Raw genomic sequence first — 16,205 nt, 5'->3', positions numbered from 1 at the left:
TGTGACTGATATACTGTTTAAAATGTTACTAGTTCTCCTGGCCCAACTGCTACATTCATCAGTACATATTCACATTTTCTCAGTCATTAATTCTTGAACCGGTCTTTTGTGACTCTGGGGAGGCCTGGGAGAGTATAGCCTTTTTACAGACAAGAGACAGAGAACATGGGGGGGGGGTGCTCTGTTGTGAGGAGTCACCACAGGTTACATTAGGAGCAGGAGTCTGTAGTAATAACAGCCTCTACTTATGTTTTTCCCCCATGCACCTACCATTTTAGAGATGTTACTTTATTTAGTATGTGCAAGAACCCTGTCTTGGTTTGTTCCACCTGCCATAACAGAATACTATACAACCGGGTGGCACCAACAACAGAAAGGTATTTCCCATAGTTCCAGAGGTTGGAAGTCAAAGGTCAAGGGGTCTGCAGGTTGGGTTTCGTCCGAGGCTCCTCTCCTTGGCTTGTGGATGGTTAATGTCTCTCTGTGTCCTCACATGACCTTTTCTTTGTGTGTTTGAATTTCTGGTGTCATGTATCCTAATCTTTCCTTTAAAAAAATCTTTAAAAAATTTTGCTTGTTTACTTTGAGCTGTGCTGGATCTTCCTTGCTGTGCATGGGCTTTCTCTAGTTTCAATGATCAGGGGCTATTCTACAGTTGTGGTACATGGGCTTCTTACTGCAGTGGCCTCTTTCATTTCAGAACAGGGGCACTAGGTCATGGGGGCTCAGTAGCTGTGGCTCACAGGCTTAATTGCCCCAAGGCATGCAGAATCTTCCTGGACCAGTGATCAAACCATGTCCCCTGCATTGGCAGGCAGTTTCCCAACCACTGGATCACCCGGGTAGTCCAAGTCCTAATCTTTTCTTTAAAGGACACCATTCAGATTGCCCCAGGGTTTAACCCTAACTTTAACTTAGTCACCTTTGTAAAGGCCCTGTCTCCAAATACAGTCACATTTGGAGGTCCTGGGGTTTAGGAATGAATTTGGGGTGTATACAGCCCCTAACAAACCCTAAAAGTTAACTGTTATTATCCCTGTTTTAGACCTAGGGGAGCTGATGATCAATGTCACTGAGGCTCGAGGTCACGCAGAAGTCAGTGGCAGGACTGGGATTTATAATCTCTCTTAACTCCTAAACCTTTCTTTCCCAACCAGATGACCAGGGACTCAGGTCTTAACCTGTGAAATGCAGGGTGCGTCTCCCAGGATCCAGCACTCAGAAAGCCCATTACCCTCTTAGCTGAATGAATGAGCAGGGGATGTGTGGGACGAGAATTTGTACCAGAACATTTGGCAGATGCTCCCCAAAGCCCAGCATCCAAGGATCAAGATCCTGCATCAGTTTTGGTAGATGATGGTTCTTTACTTCTCATAAAGATGATTCCAGTCTGAATGCAGTGAGATGAGTGTGTGGGGAGGAATCACATTTAAAAGCACTAAATAGCCTTTCTGGGCGATTTAGCTCCTGCCTCCTTTCAAAACACTAAAAAAGCAATTACCTGGTAATTAAGATAAATTACTTGACCAAGTTTCATAGCAAAGTGGTTGACTTTGGTTTTTCCACCACTAAATACTGAATATCAGAGAGAGATCCTCTTTGTAGCTCTTTAAACTTCCAGGACTTTCTGCTTATCTTCAGGAGGTCCACTGAGCCTGCAGGGAAGAGGGGAAGGAGGAGATTAGCATGTTTAAGATGTGTGATCTGAGCCAGGCCCCCTGCAGCTAACTTTAGCCCACGTCTTTTTCAGAACTCAGAATCCAAACCCGGAGGGGCCATCTAATAACCATGGGGTCCCACACCCAGCCCTGCCCTGGTGGCCACTGTGAAGATAATACCCTTGCTCATAAGCCTGGCTCTTCCCACTGGGGACCCACGGCCATATAAATACCAGAAGGCAGCCTGAAAGCAGGCCTTGTTTGCAGGCCCTCAGAGGCTCGAAGGCTCACTTGTCTGCCGCCTCCCCATGGCCAGGGGTGGGCTGGATTTTTCCGAGAGTGGGAGGCCCTGGGCCTTTTTGTGCTCCTGAGCTCAGGAGGTAGGTAGGGTATGAAGAGGCAGGCTGCCAGGAGTCAGTCCACCAGGGAAACAACACAGCCCGCAGAAACCCAGGAACTGAGATGGGGAAGGTGGCCAAGAGAGAGCGCAGCCTCTGCCCACGGGCCCCCAGCATTCATGCTCCCCTTGCTTCCGAACTGGCAGCCTGGCCTCAGCCCCACCCCGTCACCCTTGATCTAGTCACCAAACGCAGAGATTGTCTCTATTGTCCTGCCTCCTGCAGCTCTTCAGGGGACCCATGAGGACACACTTTCTGCCTTCGGGGTCCCTGCACCTCCTGCTTTTTTGCCTTTTGGGTATATCTTTCTTTTTCCTTTTTTCTTCTTCCAATAAGGTGGACCCAGTCCTCAGCCTCGGGCACCCTGTGGCCTCTCCCTTTCTCTCCTGCATTCAGCTCTCGTCTGTCCAAGAAAGACCCTCAGTTCTACACGTCTGGCCCCTGTTTTCTCTCCAGGAACTGTCCGGGTTTCTAGCTCCTTGCTTGGTGTTTCCTTTTGGATCTGCGTCAGGCCTCACCACTGTGTGCAACCTGGCTCCTCTTCTGGCCTCTCCTGTGTCTCTACTTCTCGCTGTCAGACTTCCCCATTCCCCTGTTTTCTAGGTCACATTTGCTGTCCAAGTCCTGTCAAGTCTTCTTTTAAAATATCCCTTTATCGCCCTCTCTCCTGTTTTTCTTTTTTTTAGTTACATCTATATTTATTGAACTAGAGGAATATGTTTTGTTTTGTTTTTACTGTACTGCACATCTTGTGAGATCTTGGTTCTCAAACCAGGGATCGGACCTGGGCCTTGGACAGTAAAAGCACAGAGTCCTAACCGACTGCCAGGGGATTTCCCACAATATGCTACTAAGTAGATATTTTAAAAAGCAAGCATGTATAGTATGGTTTTAAAATGAAACTTCCATATGTGTATATGTATGTGTGTTTATATTTGTATGAACATGGAAACAGTGTGGAAAAATACATATTATGCTTTTCACTGAATTATAATAGTGGAGTGGAAATAAATGGAAAAAGATTAACTTTTCTTTATGCATTTTTGTATTGTTTTATTTTTTGAAATGAGTGTATATCACTGTTATTTATTTTTCTTTGTTGTTATAGTTTATTGAAAGATATTGAATATAGTTCCCTGTGCTATAAAGTAGAGCCTTGTTGTTTATTTTATATACAGTAGTTTATATCTACTACTCTCAAACTCCTAATTTGTCCTTTTCTTCCCCATTCTCCCTTTGATAACTGTAAGTTTGTTTCCTATGTCTGTAAGTCTATTTCTGTTTTGTAAATAAATTCATTTGTGTCATTTTTTAGATTATACGTATAAGTGGTGTCATATGATTGGAGAAGGCAATGGCACCCCACTCCAGTACTCTTGCCTGGAAAATCCTATTGATGGAGGAGCCTGGTAGGCTGCAGTCTATGGGGTCGCTAAGAGTCGGACACGACTGAGCGACTTCACTTTCACTTTCACTTTCATTCATTGGAGAAGGAAATGGCAACCCACTCCAGTGTTCTTGCCTGGAGAATCCCAGGGGTGGGGGAGCCTGGTGGGCTGCCGTCTCTGGGGTCGTACAGAGGCGGACATGACTGAAGCCACTTAGCAGCAGCAGCAGCAGCAGGTCCATCCATGTTGCTGCAAATGGCATAGCATTTCTCTTTTTAGGCTGAGTAGTATTGCATTGTGTGTACGTACCATGTGAGTGAAGTCTCTCAGTCGTGACCGACTCTTTGCGACCCCAGAGACTGTAGCCTACCAGGCTCCTCTGTCCATGGGATTTTCCAGGCAATAGTACTGGAGTGGATTGCCATTTCCTTCTCCAGGGGATCTTCCCAACCCAGGGCTTAAACCCGGGTCTCCTGCATTGTAGACAGACGCTTTGCCGTCTGAGCCACCAGGAGTGTGTGCCGTATCTTTATCTGTTTATCTGCAGTAGATACTTAGGTTGCTTCAGTGTCTTGGCTGTTGTAAATCCTGATTCCTGCTCTGGTAGACAGTGTGGTGTAGTAAAAGAGCAGGAGATTTAGAGCCCAGCACAGGGTTCAGTTCTGACAGCACTGTTTTCTAGTTGTGCCGCCTCAGGCAGATCACCGAGCTGAAGCCCCGATTCACTGTCCATAAGGTAGACAAATGTGGGAGAGTAGATACCCTGCTCACCACACTCAGCTCTCTGACCTCAGTACAGGGCAGGATTTCGCATCCTTGGTGCTGTTGATACATTGGGCTGGATCATTCTTTGCTTTGGGGCTGTCCTGTGCATTAGAGGATCTGTTGAATAGCGTCTCCTCGCTAAATGACAGCAGCCCCTGCCCATTCCCTAGTTGTAAAGACCAAAGATATCTTCAGACAAAGCCCCATGTGCCTTGGAAAACTAAATCCCTCTAGTTGAGAACTGTTTGTACAGAGTGACTGAGTCTTGGGTTGTGGGTCCCAGGTTTTTAGGTTTTAACCTTACAACCACCATCCTCATGTAGAAAGGGAACCAGCATGGATAATATTGAAAGACACAGATACATATTGCTACAGTTTAATATTTTACAAATGGTATTTCCTGTCACACAGCTGAACTAAATGCCGCATGTGTTTGTGATTAAATATTATGGGCTGCAGAACATATGTACTAGTAATATATTCAATACATGCAGTGGACACCTTTCCTGTGACTTAAGCTCAGAGTGTAAACATTTTCATAGAAAATTCTTCTAAGAACAGAATTTAATTCTGTTAAATTCTTTCTTAAACACTTTTAAAGAGATTCTTCACAGATGCATTTTGCACCCTGGGCTGTCCCTGATTTTGGCTTTGTTTCTGGGATGTAAATCCCCAGTGCAAAGAGGGTAACTAGGTTGCAGACCTCCAGCCACACAAAACAAGAGAGAGATTGTTTTATTTCAAACACAGCTCCAGCCTGGTTCCATTATTGCAGTTGGGGAGTCAGGCATTGTGGAAAATGGAAGAATTCCTTATTTGGGAGGCAGCCAATGGAACCACACAGAAATTGACATGAAGACATTCTTTCTCTTGATTATGCAGCATTGCTGTAGAGCAAAGAAGTCACTGGCATAAAGGACTAGATTCAACCCCCTGCAGAGGCGAGGGCATTGCTTAGGGTCCTGATGTGTTCATGGGGCTTGAGTAGGAGTCAGCCTGACTAGGACAGCTTGGGCGGGGCTGAGAGCAGGAGGCTACTGCTAGGTGCTAGCGTCGCTTCCCTGAGCTCTGCTGGATACCTCTTCAGCACCTGGCATAGACAGAGAAGCCAGACCCTAGAGATAGTCCTAGAGGGTGGTGACCCACTGACATGGCGACAGAGGGTACAGCTGCATACCCCCTGGAATGCTGATTCAGTAACCAAGTGGCACTAATCTGATTTTTGTTTGACCATCTGTGGTGAAAGGTAGAAGTTTGTATTTACACTTGACTTCAGTAGTTTCTGAAGAAAAGCAAAGGGAAACAGGCAAGAACACAGAAGTAGACCCTTGAGACTACAGGGGTTGGGGCTGGCATGAGAGGAGGGATGAATGCGGGGACTTAGTGTACCAAGATGGTCACCAGAGGAGAGGGTGGACCTCAGTGTATGTGTTGGGCAGCAGGTCTGAACAGTTTTCATCACCAACAGTGGGATGTCCAGTTGAGGCAGTCAAAAAGGGACCGGAAGTAGAGCAGAGTGAGTTGTGAAAGCTGCTCTCAGATTTGACCCAAATTGCTCCTCAGCTATTTTTGTTTAGAACAGCTGTCTCAGAGTTTGTCTTTCCCACAGCCTGACGTCCCAGGGCAGTCGCTTGGGATGCACTTTGTGGAGAAACAGGCTCTTCTTCTCAGGTGAGAACGGCATCCTTCAGGTCAGAGAGTTCCAGGCTCCAGGAAGTGGTAGCTCCTGACCTGAAACTGTCTCCTTAGTGAAGGGTGACAGGGTGACACTGGCAAGTCCTTGGATCTCTGGGCTGGTGGATGCTATTAGGCATTGACTTTGGGATCAGACAGCCCAGGTCACGGTTCAGGTGTGCCTCTTCTGGCTCGGTGACTTTAGGCAAGTAGCTTAACCTCTCTGAGCCTTGTTTTCCTTTTCTAAAAAAATGGTAATATTATACATATACATGTATAATTTTTTGGTGGTTTAGTCGCTAAGTCTGGAGAAGGCAATGGCACCCCACTCCAGTACTCTTGCCTGGAAAATCCCATGGATGGAGGAGCCTGGTGGGCTACAGTCCATGGGGTCGCTAAGAGCCGGACACGACTGAGCGACTTCACTTTCATGCATTGGAGAAGGAAATGGCAACCCACTCCAGAGTTCTTGCCTGGAGAATCCCAGGGACAGGGGAGCCTGGTGGGCTGCTGTCTGTGGGGTCACATAGAGTCGGACACGACTGAAGCGACGCAGCAGCAGCAGCAGCAGCAGCAGTCGCTAAGTCATGTGTGACTCTTCGCGACCCCTTGGACTCTAGCCCACCAGGCTCTTCTGTCCATGGAATTCTCCAGGCAAGAATACTGCAGTGGGTTACCATTTTCTTCTCCAGGGGATCTTCCTGACCCAGGGACTGAACCTGTGTCTCCTGCATTGCAGGCAGATTCTTCACTGCTGAGCCACCAGGGAAGCCATATACATTTGTATTATATTAAATCAACTCCTCATGGTGTTGCGAGGATTAAATGAGATTATTAACATACAGTCCTTAGGAGACCATGAGACCAAGGAGACTTACTAGGTACTTGATAAGTGTTTTTGGTGTGGTTAATTGAACAGAATACCTCCCATTTCTGCCTTACTCTAAATTCAGTGTTTCTTTGAACTGGGGAGGGCAGTGTAGAGATTAACTTTATGGATCTCCATAATACTTTTATAAGAATTCCAGTATGATTTATTTATTTTTATTTTTTTAATTGAAGTATTGTTGATTTACAATATTGTTAGCTTCAGGAATATAGCAAAGTAGTGCAGTTACACATATATGTGTATATATCTCTATATATTTTTGATTCTTTTCTATTATAGTTTTTTACAAGACACTAAATATAGTTCCTGTGCTATACAGTATATTCTTTTTTACTATTTATTCTATTTTAATATGTTGGTGTGCATCGATGAATCCCATACTCCCAATTTATCCCTCCCTCACCCTTTCGTAACTCTAAGTTTGTTTTCTGTATCTGTGAGTCTGTTTCTGTTTTGTAAATGAGTTCATTTGTATTACTTTTTAAGGTATGTGATAGCATATAACTTTTGTCTTTCTCCTGGTATACTTTCTTCAGTGGAAGAAGGGGGTTGGGTACAAGAATTGTCTGTAAATACAGCTTTTTTCATGTTCGTTGTGGCCTGAGGCCCTCCTTTGCTGACCTAACACTTTTAATGGTGCTGATAATTAATAATTTTAGGGCCTCCCTAGACATTTGGAGAGGTGGTTAAATGCTTGGTACGGCCGAGGGAATGTCCTAGGTTTCTGAGTGCCAGCTGCCCATGTGTTGAGGTAAGAGGTTGAAGACCACTGTCCTACCTACAACCTTGTTGTTCCCAGTATGAGTAAGCGTGTGCACTGGCTTTTAATTTGTTCTTAAGTTCACTGGACTCTGATGCTGCTTTGAAAATAAGCAGCTGAAAAGAACAGTCTTAATAGTTCCCTAATAGTCTCAAGACCTGTTTAGGTGGCTCAGAGGTTAAAGCGTCTGCCTGCAATGCTGGAGACCTGGGTTCGATCCCTGGATTGGGAAGATCCCCTGGAGAAGGAAATGGCAACCCACTGCAGTATTCTTGCCTGAAGAATCCCATGGACGGAGGAGCCTGGTGGGCTATAGTCTACGGGGTCGCAAAGAGTTGGACATGACTGAGCGACTTCACTTCACTTCACTAATAGTCTTAAGAGGAAGCAAACATGCTCCCCTGGAAACCTTTAAACCTCAGAGACTGACTTCTAGAAATTTTCACCATGATACATTTTCCTTTTCTATCTGTGCCTTGTATGGAGTCTTGGTGTCTTACCCTGTTTGCTGAAGTTTGATTGGAATTGTCTTCTAGGAGTTTCAGGTGTTATGCCCAGAGTCCGAGTCCCCAAAACTGAGAGAATAAGACGTCCACAGCAGTGCAAACGCAAAAAGGGAATTTATTGCTAGCTCGAGCCAGGGCCCAAGTTTCATCCAAAGCAGTGGATTGGAACAAGGGCCCCGAGTTCTGAATCACCTATACTTTTATACGGCATAGCTGATTGGTTAAACCGTATGTGCGCGGGACTTTTAAACCTCGAATCCCTAATCTGGATTGGCTCGGGTCTGGCGCGGGCGGGGGGCTACAGGGATTTTTTCTGGTTGATCTAGCTACACTGCCTGCGGGCCTGCCCCTTAGAGCCTGTCCTGGCTTCAGTTTGGTCCTAACACAGGATAATCCGGATTGGCTGAAAAACAGATCTCTGAAAGGATTAGGGCGTGTAGGGTGGGATGGAATGCTGAGGAGAAAGCCAGGCAGTCAAACCAGGGGAATCTGCTTCAGAGGAAGGCAGCTGGGACTTGGTGCACAGAGTCCTGGGTTCCCAGCTCTGTACTAACCAGATCTTGACTTTGGAGAAGGCTGTCCAATGCTTTGGTCGTCTTGGGATTGTTGTAAAGTTTAAATGAGATGTTGTACCATTTTTCTACTAGAAGGACAGGAATAGAGACTCAGAGTAGATACGTGGGCGTGGTGGGAAGGGGAGAGCGGGACGAATCGGGAGAGTAGAGTTGACACACATACACTACCGTGTGTGAGATAGACAGCTAGTGGGGAGCTGTACCACAGGGAACTCAGCGTGGTGCTCTGTGACGACCTAGGGGGCAGAGGGGCGGGATAGGAGGGGGATTCAGGAGGGAGGGAGTCTGCCTATAGCTGATTCACATGTTTACGTGTAGCTGTGCACTTGGTTGTACAGCAGAACTAACACAACTTTGTAAAGCGATTACTTTTTGTCGTTCAGTTGCTCAGTCATGTCCGACTCTTTGCGACCCCACGGACTGCAGCATACGAGGCTTCCCTCTCCTTCACTGAGATGCTGAGATGTTGCCCTTAAAAGGGCTCTGGAGTGGGAGAACTTGGACCCTCCTGGAGACGTAGATTTAGATCCTATTCCATTTGCAAGTCAGGAAAAAAAATGCTGAGGTTAAATTGGTGTTATTACTTGAATACTTTTGGATTCCAATGCCTTGAAGTAGATGGGGAGAAGTTGCAGATGATTACAAGAAGATACATTCTAGATCTCTCGACTCTGAGCTTTCTCACCCCTCCCTGGGCCTTGGACAGCGCCATGGACAAGATGTGGCCCCCTTTCCCTGCTGGGAGTGGGGACGGGTCAGGAGAGAAGGTAAGTGCTGGATGGAATTCAGGCTAGTTGTTGACTTTAGAAAGACTGCCTGGGGTGCAGAACTAGAACTTTGAGACTGAAATAGAAAGATGAGGTCATATAGAGAGGAACCGAGCAAAAACCATTCAGGTAGAAAGGACTGATAGGGAAGGATGTGGAGGGAGGAGAAAGAGGAACAGGTGGGAAGCGAACCTGTCCTAGACCACAGGGAGCCGGAGTCTCACCTCCGAGCCCATCTGAGTGCTGTCTTTTCAACAGGGACGGAAGTTTGGGTTCCTGTTGGGCACAGTTCTGTTTGGTTGAATTAAACTTACAGTATATTTGCTGAGTTCCTCCTTGTGGAAGAATCCTACATAGGGCAAAGAGAGCACTTTGAGTAGATTTTGCCTTCAGGGTAGATTTTTTGCTAAGATGTGCTTATAAGAAGTTCAAGGGTCACTTAAAAAGTAATAAGACTGATTTCTTTATTTAGCTTATGGAAGTCACTCCCCACCCCCAGCCCCCACCCACCATAATAAGTAAAAACTCTGATGAAACCAGTACCACTTTCAATTTGTGGAAGCTCCCAATGGAAAATGGATGAAGTGAAATGTTTGGTGTAGGTTAGAAATAGGATTCAGTCTGAAGCTGAGCTATTTTTTCTCTTGGTGTTCTTTTTATTTCTAATAAACCCAACTAAAGCAAATATTTACCCAATCTCTCACCCTATATGAAGAATTATTTTGGCTGGATTCCTTCTGAAGAACATGGGATGGGATGAATCAAGAAATATTGTTGCTGATTTCCTCCGTCTGAGCCTCCTGGCTGCATCCCATGGAAACATCACTGTTCGTGCTTCGGAGGGAAAGTGCTGTACGGCAACTTTAGCCCAAGGCCAGTGACAGTGAATGCTCTCCAGAGACAGCCAGCTGGCCTGGGCTGCTGCTCACTGGGTGTTTCTGTGCCCTTGAGAGTGTGTAGATTTAGCAAATGACAACACTGAGCGGGCCTGTCCCCACTGGAGCCCCAGGCCCTTCCTCTCTTTGTGTTGGCTCTTTTCCAAGCTTGGATGATTGCATTGGTTGAGCCTTCATTATCCACAAGGAGAGATGAAGAAGCAGACTGGGAGGAGAAAAATGTGCCTTTCTCATGGGCTTTATTCCAACAGATTTTGAATTTTCCTATCAGTAGATCTTGTGGAGTTTTATTTTCTGTCAGTTTGGAAGTTTGGTCAAAAATCCCAGTGGTAACACAACTTCTGCTTAAAAAAAAATTTAGTTGGATGTCAACCACCATAGAATTATTGTAGAGTTGGAAATGACCTCATAGATTATTCTTCTCTAATCACTGAATGTCTGGAGTATCTTAACACACAGTTTGTGAGTGGCAGAGGAGTGACCAGCATTTGGGTACCCAGCCCCTAGTTCCATGCTGGGGCCTATATGCCTCTCTCCTCTGATACCATTAGAATACTTTCAATAATTTTTGCTGTACTAGATCAGGATGAGGTGACCCGACTTCAAATTCTGATTCTTTCCAAGTTTAGGTATATACCCGAGAGAAATGATCACACTAAAGCTTCTACACAAATGTTCATAGCAGGATTATTTATAATAGCCAAAAAATAGAAGCAAACTAAACGTCCCTCAACCGATAAGTGGATAAACAAAATGTGGGATATTCTTATGCTGAACTATTATCCATCTACAAAAAGGAATGAAGTTCTGATACATGCCATGACATGGATGAACTTTGAATGAAAACGTTATGCAGAGTGAAAGAAGCCAGACACAAAAGGCCACATGCTGTAGCTTCTATTTAGATGAACTGTCCAGACTAGGCAAATTCATAGGAAAAGAAAGTAGATTGCCAGGGCCTGGGGGAGGAGGAGAATGGGGAGTGATTGCTCATAGGTTATTTTTAAATTGATAAGAATGCTCTGGAATTAGATAGTTGCACAATTCTGGATATCGCTGAATGAAACATCATTGAATTGTCATTTTATGTGTGTGAATTATATGTCAATAAGTCTATTATTAAAAAAAAGAATCCTACTTCTGTCTCTTACTAGTTGGGTGACTTCAGGCAATGACTCTAAATCCAAGTAATCTCAACTATGAAATGGGAATAATGATATATACCTCCCAAGGTTGTTTTGATAAATGAGACTGTGAATTTGAAAGTGCTGTAAACTATAAACCTTTGGAGCTGTCAGTGGGTTATAGTTCATTATAAATTGGGTTTTTATATTCTCCTGTATTTTCTGCAGCATTGACAAGGTCTAACTACATAGGAGTCATTCAGATAAAGACTTTCTGAATTCAAAGGTGTTGCAGTTTTAAAAATCACAGTTAAAAGCTTAACCTTTAAAATCTTTTATCAAAAACCAAAGTGTACAGTACAGTATTGTTAACTATTGCACGTTGTTGTACAACAGATCTCTAGAACGTGTTCATCTTGAATGACTAAAATTCTGTACCCATTGAGCAGAAACACCCCTTTTTCCTCTCCCTGGTGCCCCTGGCAACCACCATTCTCCTTCCTATTACTAACTGAGATGCCTCACATAAGTGGAATCATGCAACGTGTGTATTTTTGTGATTGGCCTGTTTCACTCAACATTATATCCTTAAGGCTCAGCCATGCCATAGCATGTGTCTGAATTTCCTTTCTTCTTAAGGCTGAATAATGTTCCATTGTAAGTATATGCCATACTTTTAAAATCCATTCATCAGATGATGGACATTTAGGTTATCACCTCTATTGTGAATATGCTGTAATGAATGTGGGAGTGCATATACCTGAGGTCCCATTTTCAATTCTTTTGAATAAATACACAGAAGTAAGATTGCTGGATCATATGGTAGTTTTGTTTTTTGTTTTGTTTTGTTTTAATTTTGAGAACTTCTGTTTTGCATTTTACAATCCACCAAAAATGCACAGGGGTTCTAACTTCTCCACATCCTTGCCAACATTTGTTGTTTTGTGTGTGGGTTTTTGTCATCTGCTATTTTTTTTGTTTTGGTAATGGCCATCCTAGTAAGTGTAAGGTGATCTTACTGTGGCTTTGATTTAGCTCTCCCTGGTTATTTAGTGATGTTGGGTACCTTTTTTATACCTGTTGTCCATTTATATATCTTGTTTGAAGAAGTATCTATTGAAGTATGTTGCCCGTTTTTAAATTTGATTACTAGTTTGTTTTTTGCTATCAAGTTGGAGGAGTTCCTTACATGTTTTGTATATAAAACTCCTTATCACATGTAAGATTGCAAATATTTTCTCCCGTTCCATATATTAACCTTTTCACTCTGGTGATCGTTTTGTTGTACAGAAGCTTTTTAGTGTGATGTGGTCTCACTCGTCTGTTTTCACTTTTATTTTCTGTCTTTGTGGTGTCATACTCAAGAAATCATTACCAAGACCAATGTCATGAGGCTTTTCCCCTATTTTCTTCCAGGAGTTTTATAGTTTCAGGGTCTTGTGTTTAGATCTTTCATTCGTTTTTAGTTGATTTCCTATATGGTGTAGGATAAGGGTCCAACAAGGAGCTTTCTTTTTGCTTGGATGAGGATCAATTCTTTTCCTATGGATATCCAGTTTTCTCCACACAATTTGTTAAAGAGACAATTCTTTTCCCATTGTATTATCTTGGCACCCTTAAAGAGGATCACTTGACCATATATGTATCAGTTTACTTGGGAGCTTTATATTTGGTTCTGTTGGTCAGTTGGGTTTTATACCAGTACCATACTGTTTTGATTACCAAAGCTTTTTATGTTTTGATGTCAAGAGGTGTGGAGCCTTCAACTTTTGTTTTTCTTTCTCAAGATTGTTTGGGCTATTCAAAGGCCTTTGAGATTCCATACAAACTTTATGATTGCTTTTTTTTTTTTCTGCAAAAAACATCATTGGGATTTTACATTAAATCTGTAGGTCACTTGGATGGTATGGACATCTTAACAATATTAAACCTTCTACTCTGTGAACATGGGGTGTCTTTCTATTTATTTGAGTCTCTTTAGTTTCTTCCTGCAATAATGCTTTGTAGATTTCAGTGTACGAGTCTTTTGCCACTTTAGTTAAATTTATTCCTAAAGTTTTTTTATGATGTTGTAAATCAAATTATTTTTATCAGTTTTATTTTTGGGTTGTTAAATTGTGTATGGAAATGCAGCTGATTTTATATGTTGCTTTTGTATCCTGCAACTTTGCTGAATTCATTTATTCTAAGTTTGTGTGGTGTATGTGTATGAATGTACTCTTTAGAGTTTTCTACATGTAAGCTCATAACATCTACAAACAGACACAGTGTATCTCTTTGCTTTCTGATTTGGGTGCCTTTTATTTCTTTTTTTTGCCTGATTGCTCTGGTTAGGGGTTCTAGTACTGTGCTGAATAGAAGTGTTAAGAGTGGACATTCTTGCTTTGTTTCTAACATTAGAGGAAAAACTTAGTTTTTTTCCCATTGAATATATTAGTCATGGGCTTTTCATTTGTGGCCTTTATTATGTTGAGGTAATTTCCTTCAACTCCTAGTTTATTAAGTGATTTCTTACTATGAAAAGATATTGAGTTTTGTAAAATGCTTTTTCTGCATCTACTGAGATGATCATATGATATTCATTCTTTGTCCTGTTAATATGGTATATCATATTGATTGATTTTCATTTGTTGAACTATTCTTGCTTCCCAGGGATAAATCTCACTTGATAATGGTGTATGATCCTTTTAACCTGCTATTTAATTTGGTTTGCTAGTATTCTGTTGAGGATTTTTTTGGCTTCTAGTTTACTTGTAGTATCTTTGGCTTTGGTATAAGAGTAATGCTGGCCTCATAAAGTGATTTTGGAAGTCTTCCCTCATCTTCAGTTTTTGGAAGAGTTTGAGAAGGGTTGCTGCTAATTCTTTAAATGGTAGAATTCTTAAGTGAAGCCATCTGTGTCTGAGCTTTACTTTTAGGGGGAGATTTTGACTACTGTTTCAATTCTGTACTAATTATAGGCTGTTCATATTTTCTATTTCTTTATGATTCAGTCTTGGTAGATGAATGTTTCTAGGAATTTACCCAATTCTTCTAGGTTATCCAATTTGTTGGCATGTAATTGTTCATAGTAGTAGTGCCTTATAGGGACTTCCCAGGTGGCTCAGTGGTAAAGACTGCCTACCAGTGCCAGAGACCCAGGTTCAGTCCCTGGGTCAGGAAGATTCTCCTGGAGTAGGAGATGGCAACCCACTCCAGTATTCTTGCCTGGAAAATTACATGGACAGGGGAGCCTGGTGGGCTGCAGTCCATGGGAATGCAGAGTGGGACACGACTGAGGACACACACACACACAGTCCCTTATAATAAGTTTTCATTTCTGTGATGTCTCCTCTTTGATTAATTAACTATTTAAAAAAATTATTTTTGGAGTATAGTTGATTAACAATGTTAGTTTCAGATGTACAGCAAAGTAATTCAGTTATACATATATCTATTTTTTTCCTCTTTGATTTCTAATTTGATTATTTTCTCTTTTTTTCTCAGTCTAATTAAACGTTTGTCAGTGTTGATCTTTTCAAAAAAATTGGGTCATTGATTTTTAAAAATCTTTGTTCCCGGTTTCATTTATTTCTGCTCTAACATTTCTTTCCTTTCTTCCGCTAACTTTGGGCTTAGTTTGTTTTCTTTTTCAGTTTCTTGAGATATAACATGGTATTTATTTGAGATTTTTCTTCTTTTTAATCCTTGGAGAAGGGAATGGCTACCCACTCCAGTATTCTTGCCTGGAGAATTCCGTGAACAGAGGACCCTGGCGGAGTACAGTTCGTGGGGTCACAAAGAGTCAGACAAAACTGAGCAACTATTACTTTCACTTTTCTTTTTAAATGTAAGTGTTTATCATTAAACACTCTTGCACTTCCTACTCCAGGAGATCTTCCTGACCCAGGGACTGAACCTGGGTCTTTTGCATCTCTTGCACTGGTAGGCAGAGTAAACGCCCCTCTTGGTACTGGTTTTGATGCATCCCATAAGTTTTGGTATGTTGTATTTTCATTTTTGTTTGTCTTATGATATTTTCTAATTTCCTTTTCAGTTTCTTCTTTGACTTCTTGATTGTTCAAAGTGTATTGCTCAATTTCTACTTGCTTGTGAATTTTCCAGTTTTCTTCCAGTTTCATTCTGTTGTGATTGGAAAAGATACTTGATATGGTTTCAATCTTTTTAAATTTGTTGAGACTTTTTGTACACTAACTGATCTCTTCTGAAGAATGTTATGTGTGTGCTTGAGAAGAATGTGTATTCTGATGCTATTATGTGGACTATTTTGTATGTATCTGACAGGTTCATTTGGTTTACAGTGTTGTTCAAGTCCTCTATTTCTCTATTGATCTTCTGTCTGGTTGTTCTGTCCATTATTGAAATGGAAGTATTGAAATCTGTTACTATTATTGTGTTGCTGTCTTCTTCTCCCGTCAGTTTCTTCATGTTTGCCTCATATATTTGGGTGCTTTGATGTTGGGTTTATATGTACTTGTAAGATCTTCCTGGGGAGCTGACCTTTCTTTCATTATATAATGCCCTTTTTTGGCTTTTGTGACAGTTTTTGACCTAAAGTCTATTCTGTGCTATTAGTATGGCCACCTCTGCTCTCTTTTGGTTCCTATTTCCATAGAATATCTTTTTCTGTCTTTTCACTTGTGTACTTTTTACACTTTCAGCCTCTGTATTTTTTAAATCTAAAGTGGGTCTCTTATAAATAATGTACATTTAGATCTTGTTTTTTTTAATCCATTCAGCCATCAAACTGTTACTGTTTCAAGCATTTCTTTAAACTCAGTTAATCTATAAATCTGGATCTTTTA

At 42.2% G+C, this 16,205-nt stretch overlaps 1 protein-coding gene across 1 annotated transcript in view; it reads left to right on the top strand.

The window, feature by feature from the left end:
* STON1 (stonin 1) overlaps nucleotides 1-16,205 on the top strand; it is a 59,967-nt gene that overhangs the window by 23,067 nt on the left and 20,695 nt on the right. The window lies entirely within an intron of this gene.

The sequence above is a fragment of the Ovis canadensis genome, chromosome 3 (assembly GCF_042477335.2).
Source record: "Ovis canadensis isolate MfBH-ARS-UI-01 breed Bighorn chromosome 3, ARS-UI_OviCan_v2, whole genome shotgun sequence".
Classification (NCBI taxonomy): Eukaryota; Metazoa; Chordata; class Mammalia; order Artiodactyla; family Bovidae; genus Ovis; species Ovis canadensis.
The sequence above is the reverse complement of the archived record's forward strand: the minus strand, read 5'-3'. Positions and strand labels throughout refer to the sequence as shown.